Source organism: Anoplolepis gracilipes, chromosome 16 (genome assembly GCF_047496725.1).
Source record: "Anoplolepis gracilipes chromosome 16, ASM4749672v1, whole genome shotgun sequence".
Lineage (NCBI taxonomy): Eukaryota > Metazoa > Arthropoda > Insecta > Hymenoptera > Formicidae > Anoplolepis > Anoplolepis gracilipes.
In genome coordinates, this window is record NC_132985.1 from 7,883,903 (window position 1) to 7,897,745 (window position 13,843).

At 35.5% G+C, this 13,843-nt stretch overlaps 1 pseudogene; it reads left to right on the forward strand.

The window, feature by feature from the left end:
• The first annotated feature begins 8,780 nt into the window (after positions 1–8,780).
• Positions 8,781–11,939, forward strand: LOC140674887 (uncharacterized; annotated as a pseudogene).
• The last annotated feature ends 1,904 nt before the right edge of the window (positions 11,940–13,843 follow it).

Genomic DNA, 13,843 nt, shown 5'->3' on the forward strand with positions numbered 1-13,843 from the left:
TGGAAAAGAAAGTTTACAGATTTCGGTTGCAACAAATGAATTCTCGTTTCAGACGCTTGAAAAAAAGCGTCAAATGCGTTAAAGAAATTTAAAACGTACTTTAAAAAAAGAAAATAAGCTTTTGTTTTTACATTGTTCATCGTAGACAGAAGCTTTCTTGCAGTGTCTATTCTTTCACTCATTACCATTTCAGTAAGAAAGTATTTAATTGTATCCCAAGATTCAAGAAGTTTTTCGACACATAAATAATGAGAAAGCTAGTGTGTATCACATAATTGTAATAATTTGAGATGTTTTTCTTAAAAACATTCGCAAAATTCTTTAAAAATTGCCGTACGTTTTGGACTAATATTAAGATAAATAGTAGTTTAAATTAAAATTAAAATAATAATCTTACAATTGATTTGCTGGTGAGACTAGTTATGACTGAGCCATGGGTGTCACCCGGGCAATGCTAAAAGTGGAGTGGCCCGGGCGAGTTTAGGGCCAAAAGGGATGTCGCCCGGTCCGGCCAAACGACACGATCCGTGCCAGTCATATACGCGGCCGAACCACTATGGGCCATCTATCGGCCCTCTTCGGAAGATGCACCTTCTTGTCGTGCGCCACTTTGTCGTGGTAAGGAGGCTTAACCCTAAAACCCCACAGAAACACTCATTCGGCTCCGGTCTTATTGGGTGAACCACCGGGGTGGAAGGGGAACTAAGAGCGCACAGTACTTTTTCCAAGAGTACAAGAAGGGCCCAGCAACTCCCTCAGGGACGGGGCCCACTTCTTCGGGGGTGGTCTAAAGTGCAGTCCCAATTGCTGAAAGGAGTTGGCGGCCCTGACTATAATCGCCCGGTTGCGCGGCACCGTAGGGGGACGACTGCTCCTCGCCCGCGACATGGGGGTCGGGTGTTCTCGACGATGAGGGTTTCCGTGCGGTGGGTGCTACCGCCGCACGGCGTCTCTCGGGGGACGTGGGTGCCAACCTCAGTCGGTGTTCTACAAGAGGTAAGTGCCGACATCGGTCGGCGTCCCACAACATAGACGGGCCGATGGTGTCTCGGAACTCCCGGGCCCATTAGGCCAGGCCGCCCCGGGCCGCTCGGACTTATTTCGAAGTCGGGGCCGGGGAGGTCGGTGCGGGTCATTTGGGCACAGCCCAGCGACTCCGGGTCGACCCAGCTGTTGGGGCCGCTCAAACGTTTCTGAGGTCGGGGCCCGCCAGCGAGGAAGGAGCCGCCGGTTTACTGCGATCGTTTCCCCTTCCAAAGCGGTACACCGGCGGATCCCCCCTTTTTTTTTTGTTGCGCTGAAGAAACCTTTAATGGGTACCCATGCCTCCGGGATGAAGCGATGGGTTATGTGGGAGTCTGCCTATTTAACGGCCATACCCACTAAAACTCCAGCGGGTGTCCTTCTCGGGCGTTATTGGGGGGTGCGGGGAATGCTGGTTTCCCGTGCCGTCCTCGCACCCGCCCCGCCTTTCCTTCTCCGGGGAGATGCCTTAGGTTTTACCCCAAGACACCTCCCCATCCACCATCGTGCGGTTCTTCCCGGTTGTGAGCGGACACCGACTCCACGTCACGTCCTCCCATGGGAGGGGCGACCGTGTCGGAGCCTGAGTTTTCCCGCTGAGGCCCCGGCCCCCCAGTCCTCCCGGCCGCGGCTCCCTCCGATCCCCGTAGGGCGTCGGATTCGACCATGGGCCAGGGGGGCCCTCCTCGAGGTTCGGGCGGTTCCCCTTGATTCTGCGTCAAGAAGTGGAACCGCCCTTATCCCTCCCGCGAGGTCTGCGGGGGAAGAGCACCGAACTTAAACGTCCGGCGCCCCCCCCCGCAGTCTTCATCCTGCGTCCCTATGGGACGCAGGAAGGGCGGGGCCGTGCCCCCCCAGCCCCCCTACGACAGACGAGTCTGTCGGTGGCGGGGGCAACAGGGCCCCGCCCATTCCTCCCATGTCGAAAGGCTCCGGAGAGCCCCTCGCTCTTCTCTCGCTCCTTTCCCTCTCCCTCTCGGCCCCCTCCTTTTGCAGCATCACCGCTTCACAAAAGGAGGAGGCCGCCTTCCATTCTTCCTCTCTCTCCAGCGTCCTTCCAATTAATGCTGGGAGGGAGAGGTCGTCCCCCACCACTGCCCTTAGCCTCTCTCTCTCTCCCAGCTAGGACAATCGGCCAGTGTGTGCTGGGCAGTGTCTCGCACCCACCCGCAGTGCAGACACTCCTCTGACCGCTCCTTCCCTATACGACCCAGGTATTCACCGAAACACTCGTGTCCGGTGAACACCTGGGTCATTCTATATGTCACCTCGCCTGTTGCTCGACCCAGCCACTGGACCAAGTGAGGGCTTACAGCCTCGACCGTCCTCCGGCCGGATATACCGGAGTCTTCCAGTAACACTCAGCCATCTATCCACGAAGACGCGTCGGGCCTGTCCCCTGACTGCACGCCGGACGCTCTCCGTGACTAGCACGCCACTCCGTCTGAGCTCCCGTACCCGGACATACACATTGGCGTACATCCGGGCCAGGAGCTTGATAGGGGGAGAGCACCCCCACTGCCGCCCAACTTACCGTACGGTACCCCCGACTAACTCGGCCGGCCACCCGCCGCTGAAGCTGTCTCAGTGTACCGGCGGGTCCCCTCTGAGGCTTCTCTCGGAGGAGACGCAACAGGATACGCTGGTCGCCATGGTGGTTAAGGCTGGACCGGGGAGCGGCAACCCAGTCTTAACTGTCCATGGCGCCCCTCGCTTCGGTGCCCGTGCGAATGTGTAATTTTTATTTTTATTATTATTTTATTTTCCTTTTTTTACTATCTTGAACTTAGAGACAGAGAAAGAGAGAGGGAGATAATTTTATCATATTCGCTCATAATTATAAGATATATTTATACATATATATAAGGTCATGCGTGTTATAAATACATACAATGTATATCTGATTTATAGTATAACATATAATAATAAATAACAAGTATAATAACCGATATTGTGTTGTATTGTGCATAGTATAGATATACTTATTGATATGTTTCTCTTTCCCCCTTTCTTTTTTTACTTTTAGATAAAAACAAGAATGTGTAATTTTAATTTTTATTATTATTTTATTTTCATTTCATATATTCTTGTAGCTTACATCACACGAAAACTTTCCAAAACGCATTAAATAAAATAAATAACTAAAATAAATGCTTTTTATAAATAATAATAACTTTCGCTCTTACTAGTCTTTTATTTATTATTATTACTATAATAAAAAAATCTTTTATTAGTACTTTTCGAATTATAAAACTTCAAAGTTACAGTATTAAAACTACAAAATATGTCGTAAAATATTCATTTTTTGATAATCTTACTTTTACTTTTTGGCACAGAATAATGAGACGAATGAATTGATGTAAAGAAAACACATATTGCCAAATAAGAATATGAATGTGCAACTAGTAGTTACACATTTTTACTAGACTTATAATTAGAATTATAATGTTACGAAGGTCAAACTAATGATATCATCTCATATGTCCCTCGAAATTATACAACTTTTGTCTCTAACATTTTTCTGTAAAATTTATATTTTTCAGGATCACGGTATTTTTTCCTCACTCTATATGTACAGTATTGCATGTATCGCTATATATCTAATGCGGGCGCGCAATAAAACGTGCCACGCGTTGCGCGAAACAAAAGATTATCACGCGAGAAATCGTTATGAGACGTGTTCCTACGTGTTAGCGTAATTGTGTAGTGTAGTGTGTTTTCAGTGTAAAGTGAAAAAGTGTTAGTGTTTTTTAGTGACATTGACTGACATTTAACTGATTTATAAATGGGGAAATCAGCAGGTGATTCAAAACACCCATACCCAGTCGCCGCAAACTTTCTATTAGAAAAGGATGGAGAAAAAGGTTAGCGATATAAATTTGTTATATATCAAATTTCAGAGAAAAGATGACGTGTTTACGAAAGATTGGAGATAAAAAAAAGCTCGCGACGAAACTTCGGCACTCTCTTTGTTGGCCATCTCGCTTGCTCCTTACTCGTCCTCTTTCTTGCTCCTTACTCGTCCTCTCTCTTGCTTTTCTCGAGCTCTAGCATCGAAGGTCTTTAAAGAGCTCGCTTATCTATAAAATGTAAACATGGAATAAAATAAAAATTTAAACTTTTATTTCGTATTTTATCGATTTAAAAATAATTTTAATGGATTAATGAGATTTTTGCGATTAATGACACCAAACATGACATGAATTAGATTATTTTTAATTGTATGATTAATCTAATTAAAAATTATCCGATTTATGTTGTGCTTATGTCTTATATGTAGTGTCATTGTTTAATCGTAAAATATCTTATTAATCCAATAATTACTTTTAAATTGACGAATTACGAAATAAAAGTTATTTTATTTTATTTCCTACTTTAAAATTATATATATACTTTGATGGACTTACGAAAGTTACAATTAATTGCAGATGACATTACAGAATTGCTGCGTTTGCAAAATTTTAATTTTTTTTTACATTATAATGGATATAATTATAATAATTTCACAAATTTTCAAATTCTAGATTGATAAAACGTTTAGAATCTTTGTGCAACAAACTCACGGCAATATCAATATACCAATTTATGACGAAATAATTTCTAATGAAAAGAAATTGTGAGTAAAGAATAAATCGAGTCTGAAAAATAAAATTTCGAATTTTACGCCTACTAAAAAAGTAACATTTGCACTTCGTAAAATTTATCCTCGATTATTTCCAGAGAGGAGTATTATTTCGTCATATATATTGCCGTGAGTTTGTTGCACGAAGATTCTAAACGTCTTATCAATCTAGAATTTAAAAATTTGTGAAATTATTATAATTATATCCATTATAATGTAAAAAAAAAAAAATAAAAATTTTGCAAATGCAGTAATTCTGTAATGTCATCTGCAATTAATTGTAACTTTCGTGAATCCATCAAGGTATATATATAATTTTAAAATAAGAAATAAAATAAAATAACTTTTATTTCGTAATTCGTCAATTTAAAAGTAATTATTGGATTAATAAGATATTTTACGATTAAACAATGACACTACATATAAGACATAAGCACAACATAAATCGGATAATTTTTAATTAGATTAATCATACAATTAAAAATAATCTAATTCATGTCATGTTTGGTGTCATTAATCGCAAAAATCTCATTAATCCATTGAAATTATTTTTAAATCGATAAAATGCGAAATAAAAGTTTAAATTTTAATTTTATTCCATGTTTATATTTTATAGAGAAGCGAGCTCTTTAAAGACCTTCGATGGAGCTCGAGGAAAGCGAGAGAGAGGACGAGTAAGGAGCAAGCGAGATGGCCAACATTAAAGAGAATGCCGAAGTCTCGTCGCGAGCCTTTATCTCCAATCTTTCGTATCGTATTTCATCTTACTATAGAAAATAAAATTTTTACATTTCGCATTTTATCGATTTGAAAATAATTGTAATGGATTAATGAGATTTTTGCGATTAAAATGACACCAAACACGACATAAATCGAATAATTTTTAATTACATAAATTATCAATTATCAATTAATGTAACTAAAAATTATCCGATTTATGTCGTGTTCAATCGTAACAATCTCGCCATTAAAATTATTTTCAAATCGATAAAATACGAAAATTAAAAGTTTTCTTCCTTTTGGTAAGATGACATATACATATATAAAAGATTGGAGATAAAAGAAATCTTTTGAGTAAGATTTTAATTTTTTATCGAATTCAAAATTGTCTAATTCACGTTGTGTTTGATATCATATCGCAAAGATCTTATCTTAATTCATTACAATTGTTCTCTAATCGATAAAATGCGAAATGAAAATTTTAGTTTCTAATAAGATGTTTATATTATGAGACTTCGAAGTTCTTTCATGTTGGTCATTTCGCTTGCTCCTCACTCGTTTTCGCTCTCACTTTCGCGACTCTCCAGTATCGACAATTCTTCCTTATCTGTTCATAATATAAACATCTTATTGGAAACTAAAATTTTCATTTCGCATTTTATCGATTAGAAAATAATTGTAATGAATTAAAATAATATATTTGCGATGTGATATCAAACACGACGTAAATCATACAATTTTGAATTCGATAAAAAATTAAAATCTATTATATAATTAAAAATTATCCACGCTAACCGATCGTATGTTTTTGCCATTTTTTTCAATTATTTGTAATTATAAAGAAATAAGTGTGTGTAGTTAGCATCTCAAAAATAAATTTCATATTTACTTGCATCCAGCATAGTTGTACAGCATAGTTGCTGATAAGTTTTAATAATAGTTCCATCGAATTAATTATTAAAATCGCGTTTTTAAAAATGAGATGCTAACTTTCGATGACATTTTATGGCATGTGACTATATTTCGAATACCTGATCACTGGGAAGTATGAATAAAAAAAGTTCTATTGCCTAAATACGTCCTGTCAATAGTTCTGACAATTATTTTACCCGAAAAATGCGTATTTTCGAATATAAAAGTGCTGGTCGATTTTCGACAATTCTGTTTATTCTAAAACAGTACAGTTTTGATCATGTATATTACATTTTGAAAGCGTCCTAATGATAAGAACAATCAGAAATTTTTCTAAACAATTATTTTGCCTGAAAAATGCGTGTTTTCGAGTATAAAGAGATGCTGGTTGATTTTCGATAGCTCTGTTTATTTTAAAGTAGTTCTTATTTAGTTGTGATCATGTGCATTACATGTCTAAAGAGTTCTTGTGAGTGGAACGATTAGAAATTTTTTTAAACCGTTATATTTCCTGAAAAGTACGCTTTTTTTAATATGAAGCTGACATGCTGGTCGATTTTCGATAGTTTTGCTAATTGTAAAATAATTCTGACATAGATCTGGTTACGTACAATTCTGACAACAGGTATAATTAGAAAAATTTTTAAGTAATTAGTGTGAATTATTTGGAAATACGATGTACGTAACCGAAACTGCCAGAATTATTTTAGAATTAGCAGAACTGTCAAAAATTCACTAATATATCAGCTTCATATTCGAAAATGCGCACTTTTCAGGCAAAGTAACGATTTAAAAAAATATCTGATTGTTCTTATCATTAGGACTCTTTAAAAATTTAATGTACATGATCAGAACTGTACTGGAACTGTTTTAGAATAAACAGAATTGTCGAAAATCGACCAGCACTTTTATATTCGAAAATACGCATTTTTCGGGAAAAATAATTGTCAGAACTATTAACAAACGTATTTAGGCAATAGAACTTTTTTTATTCTTTTCCAGTGATCAGGTATTCGTAATATGGTGACATGCTATGAAGTATCATCGGAAGTTAGCATATTATTTTTAAAAACGCGATTTTAATAATTAATTCGACGAAACTATTATTAAAACTTATCAGGAACTATGCTGTACAACTATGCTGGATGCAAGTAAATATGAAATTTATAAGATGCTAACATTTCAAATGCTAACTTCATACACACTGAAAAAATACAATAATTGACATAATCAAATTAATTTTATAGTAATAAGTCATTATCCATACAGCACGAATCTTTCAGTTACACTGCAGCTATATTTCAGCAATGTTACAATATTGCTGCAATATAGTTCATAGCTGTATGGGAAGTTATTTTTTTTTTTACGTAGCTTAGAAAAATAAAATCTTTGAAAAAAACAGTTTATAAAATACGTTTTCTAATATATAATACAATTATAAAGTAATAGTAGTGGTAGTAGTAATAATAATAATAATAGTAGTAGTAGTAGTAGAGTAGTGGCAGTAATTTCATAATAACAGTAGTTAGTGCTAAATTTATGGTGCGTTCTGGTAACTTTAAAATATACTTTACACCAGAAACGGTTTGCATGTGCGTTCTGGTTATAAAAAAAATATCCAGACACGATCTATTCGTGTGCTGATTGTAAAAACAAAATCCAGCCATGATCTATTCGTGTGTTGGTTGTAAAAATAAAATCCAGTGACGGTCTAATCGTGTGCTAATTGTAAAAAAAACCCAGACACGATCTATTGGTGTACTGATTGTAAAAACAAAATCCAGTGACGGTCTAATCGTGTGCTGGTTGTAAAAAAACCCAGACACGATCTATTGGTGTACTGGTTGTAAAAACAAAATCCAATGCCGATCTATTTGCGTGCTGGTAACTTTCAAAATTTTTTAACATCAGATACGGTTTGCATGTATGGTCTGATTAGCATTTATTTGGTCAAAGCGTTATTTATTATATTGTATAATAATTTAGTTTTACTAGTATAATTAAAAATTTAAAAACAAAAGTAAACTAATTTTTCAGAGATTGTATTTTTTTTAAAATAAGTTAATAATAATAAATTTTATGATAATATTTATAACAATATATTAATTTATCTTTTTTTTATAGGCGACAAAACAAACAAGAAGTAAAATTTGAAAATGACTCCAGAAGCATAAATATTAGTAAAGAATCCATCGATTTAGAGAAATCGGTAGAGTTATTTCCCGATATAATGGATTCAAAAGCTAATATCCAAATGCAATGCCTGGAGTCTAATACAGGTATGTATAATATTAAACAAGATATTTAACTTTGCAAAGATAACAAAAATTTTGTTATCGAGATTGGCCCTCTGGATACGAACCGTATCCAGGAAAGCATGCCTGAAGGCCATCGCATTGTCGAATCATGCGAAGATGACAATGATAGTTTTGTTATCGAAAAGAGCTTTCCAGATACAAATAGTATCCAAGAAAGCATGTCTGAAGGCAACCGCATTGTCGAATCATGCGAAGATGACAATGACAGTTTTGTTATCGAAAAGAGCCTTCCAGATACAAATAGTACCCAAGAAAGTATGGTGGAAGGCCGTTGCATTGTCGATGTATCTTTTATGTGGAATGAGATACACAGAACATTTAATAACCATGCGCGAGGAATAGAGTGCCAATTTAAAGATTGGAAGCTCATAAATTCTCGTTGCCATGGGTTAAAGACGCAGTTCTTCTTCAAATGCCAAATGTGCAACTATGAAGACAACATATGATCAGAACCCACAGAACCTGAAAAGTTGGATCTTAACCAAGCTGCTGTAGCTACAACTATAACAGTTGGAAATGGTTATGCCCAACTAGAAGAATTTTGTGCAGGTGTAAATATACCTTGCATGTCTGAAAAGACTTATATAAATCATCGTGAAATTTTAGTTGATGATTTTCAGAAAACAGCCATGGAAAGTATGAAAATGGCAGGCGAAAAGGAAAAACAACTCGCCCTCGAGAGGAATGAAACTATAAATGGCATTCCATATATAACCGTTGTAGCGGATGGTAGTTGGATGAAGAGGTCGTACGGCAACGCTTACGATTCACTTTCCGGTGTTGGTGCCATAATTGGTTATCGCACAAAAAAAGTTCTCTTCGTTGGTATCCATTGGTAAACAAATTTTGTACGGTGTGTGATGAGCGGAGCGAAATGGACTCGAGCCACGCAGTCACAAATGTTATAAAAATTTTGACCGCAACACTAGTTCTACAAGTATAGAAAGCGACGCCATTGTAGAAGGCTTTAAAATAGCCTTGAAATGCATGGACTGATATATAAAACAATTATTGCTGATGGCGACAGCAGTGTATATCAGGCTGTACTAAATAACGCACCGTATCGCGAACAAATGGTGACTGTAAAAAAAGTAGACTGCACAAATCATTTGCTTCGCAACTTGTGCAAAAAGTTGAAAGTCGTTGCAGGAACAGTCCAGCCAAAACAGCACAGAAAACGTGGTTTTGTACAGCTACGAAATGTTGTAAAAAGTAACATTTTAAAAATACGAAAAGAAGTGCTAGAGACAGCCGCTCTACGAAAAGAGGAAAAAGTACCTCACCATGACAAAGCTACGGAATTACAAAAAGATATTTTAAATATTCCTAGCCATATTTTTGGTGAGCATAAGAGATGTAAAGAACGCGGCCGTACATGCGAAGAAAAAGTACAAAATTATGTGCCATATTTAAAATTACACGGTTTATATGACAAAATTGAAAATGCTGTCAGGCATTTGAGTGCTTATTCCGATAGTTTGTTATCAAATTTGACAAACAATCCTGCAGAAGCGTTCAACTCGATAATCTGCAAAGAAATAGGTGGAAAGCGCCTTAATTTTGTCCTGCGAGGTTCTTACAATGCTAGAATTGCGGGAGCTGTTGTGCAGTATAATAATCAATAAGTGCTTACGCAAGTATATAAAAGCATGTGTAAGGATGTTCCTCCGACTGTCGAAAATTTAGAGAAACGACGACAAATAAAGGTTGCAAGAACCAAAAAATCTCGAGAAGAGGATGGCAGATCTAAAAAATTTAAACGAGAGGCAGGAACAGATCGTCATTATGGCCCACAATCACAAAAGCCAGATCTTTCATCTGACGTATACAAACAACTTGAAATAAACCATATAGAAAAGTTGTCAGAAAACGCAGAAAACAGGGAAAAATTGAACGAAAAACAAGAGACCAAAATGAATGTGAACTGTGGCATTCATTAAGACGTGAAATGCTAACAGCATCCAATTTTGGAACTGTATGTCGCATGAGACCAACAACGTCTTGTGCAGCGACTGTAAAAAGCATTTTATATCCTCCACAAATTGACACAGCAGCCATGAAATATGGTCGCGATAGGGAGGAAGTTGCCAAAAAAGAGTTGGCTACAAAATTAAATAAAAATATTGAACCATGTGGATTGTTCATTGATTATGAAAATCCATTTTTGGGTGCTTCTCCCGTTGGGCTTATCGATGAAGATGGTCTGGTGGAAATTAAATGTCCTCTATCAGCAGAAAATTTAACAGCTGACGAGGTTGTACAAAAATTGCCTTTACTGAAAGGCATATTTGACAGAACAAATAATGATAAAATGAATCGAAATCATCGATACTTTTATCAAGTTCAAGGGCAGTTGAACATAACGCAGCGAAACTATTGTACATTCGCTCTATGGACTCCCAAAAGTTTAAAAATTGTGGTAGTCAATAGAGACAATAACTTTTGGGAAAATCAAATGCTGCCTTTTTTAAAACGTTTCTATCATGACTGTATGCTTCCAGAAATCTTAGATAGCCGTCATAACAGGCATATGCCTATTAGAAACCCACAATATATAATAGATGCTAAAGAAAAAGCGTCTAAAAGAAAAGTAATCCACAAACAAACTGTGCAACAAAATAATGTAGATAACATAGATATCAAGCAAGAAAATAAACAATCAAAACTGAACGTTGTGCAAACAGACATGGTGAACATTGCTGCTGTTTCGGATACAGAACAAGATAGCGATTGCATCTTAGTCAGTTATTCAAAGACTAAACAAAATCTGACTAATGATGAAATAACAAAACGTAAGAAAGTTTTAGATGATACTCTTTGCTCCTCTTTCTTTGGTGAGAAAGAATGTTCTGCCTGTACAGAGTAAACTGAATGATGAATCGTTAGATAGATTCTTGCGTGTTGTTAGAGAAACTTCTTGTTTCGAAACACAAAGCGTTCTGTATTTAGAGTTTCCCGATCTGATAACAGCCAGTGATAGTGACAACAGTTTACAAATAATTGGAAGCAATTGTACTGATCACTGGCGATGCATTTTCTGTGATGGGTTCAAACTGCATGTATATGATAGCTTATCTGGCTGTACGTACAAAAAATTGGCAAAGAAAGAGAAAGATTATATTTGCAAACGTTATCCAAGAATAAACGTAAGCGATATATTTGAAAAAGTCCAAGTACAACCAGATAGTATATGTTGCGGAATTTATGCAGCTGCTTTCGCTACATCTGTAGTTTTAGGAGGAAATCCTTGTGAGGATAAATATTCTAATGACGTAGAACGCATGAGACGTCATTTTATGAATATAATTGAAAATAAGAAGCTATCACCGTTCCCTTCACAATAAATGTCGCACCATAATAAATTAATAATTGTATAATAATATTCGATGCATTCTTCATTCGCATAAAAAGAATGCTATGTTATTTATGCACTTGGTGTGCAAATCGGAAAGACGAAAATATAATGATTGCGTCTTACGAGAATGGGCGATGGGAGGGGCCCATTCTATATATAAAATATTTTATATTAATATAAATATATTTTATATTATATATTTTATATATAAAGCCAGGGGCGATCTAACTACGTGTACTGGCATTATACATTTCTTTTTGTTTTATTTGCACATTGACGTTCTATACACATGTGTATATGTCACATGATTTATTGACAATTCATTGCATTTCTTTGTTCGACCAATATTATTGTTATACAAAGCCATGTGCGGGATGAATTGTGATGCAAAATGTGTGCAATAAATGTAAATAAAATATATTATTATATAATTTGAGAATTATATGTATATAACATTGTATATCTAATGTTATATAATTATCTCTGTAATAAATACAAATAAATTGTTTCAGATTTAAATACAAACAATTACATTAGATTTTACACATAATTATCTTTATTTTGCATTTTATATGAATCAATATACATACACAAATACATATACTGTTGTAAATAATGTTGCAAATACATGCATTCATTATTTGTGTCATTATAGTGTAAAGTATAAAATTAAGATAACTATATTTAATATGTGTAACTGTATTATATTAATTAATTTTGTATTTATTATATATGACTGAAATTAAAAAAAGTAATTTCTTTCTTAGTTAAATTTTTTCTTTAATTTTATAAATATATAGTATTATATACAGGGTGTTCATTTGAAAAGTTTCCACCCCTATATTTCGGAAACGGTTCAAAATTTTGAAAAATCGCAAAACACGTGTTTGATTATTTCGAGGGGCTACTTTTTTAAGGGGATTGGGGAGGTCGTCCCCCTAAGAGAGTACAAGGGGGCCCTCCAACTTTAAAATTTTAAATGGAACTCCCTATTTTTTATTGCATATTTTTATAGCTTATCTGAAGAGCTTTTCAAAACACTATAATTAAATGTTTTTTCATGAAGAACTTTTCGAGTTATGAGATTTGAAAGTCACAGTATTTTGACATAAAATACGTTATATCTCGTAAAATATTCATTTTTCGATAATCTCATCTTAATACTTTTATATGCAGAATAATGAGAAGAATCAATTAGTGTAAAAAAAACACACAGTTTTCTTAAATAAAAATACGCAAATGCTCGTTTCAAATTCATATTTTTTATTTAAGACAACTGTGTGTTTTCTTTATACTAATTGATTCTTCTTATTATTCTGCACATAAAAGTGATGAGATATATGATAAATACAAAATTAATTATTTAATAAATTAATATAATACAATTACACATAAAATATAGTTATCTTTATTTTACACTTTAACCATAATGACACAAATAATTAATACATGTTCCAAAAATATATGCAGTTATGTATGTATATTATACATGTATTATATTTTATTGATTATGGTATATATATATTGTATATAAAATACAAAATAAAAATAATTATATATTCAGTATGTATATATTTTGTATTTATTATATAGAGATGATAAAGAAAGTATATAACATTATATTATATACACATTTCTCAAATTTAATTTATTTACACATATTTTGTGTATGCCTATTCGTCTTCTACATTATTGTTAGCCTTGCGACGAAATTTTGGTCGAGAAAAAAAGTCGTTTCTTTATAATTATTTGAAACGACACATGTACAAAGAATACGCGTTAGTGTGTACTATACCACACAACAAATATCTTTCAGCGAGCGAGCGAAAGAGACAGTAGTAGGAGCGAGCAAGACAGTAATAAGAGTGAGCGAGACAGTAATAGGAGCGAGCG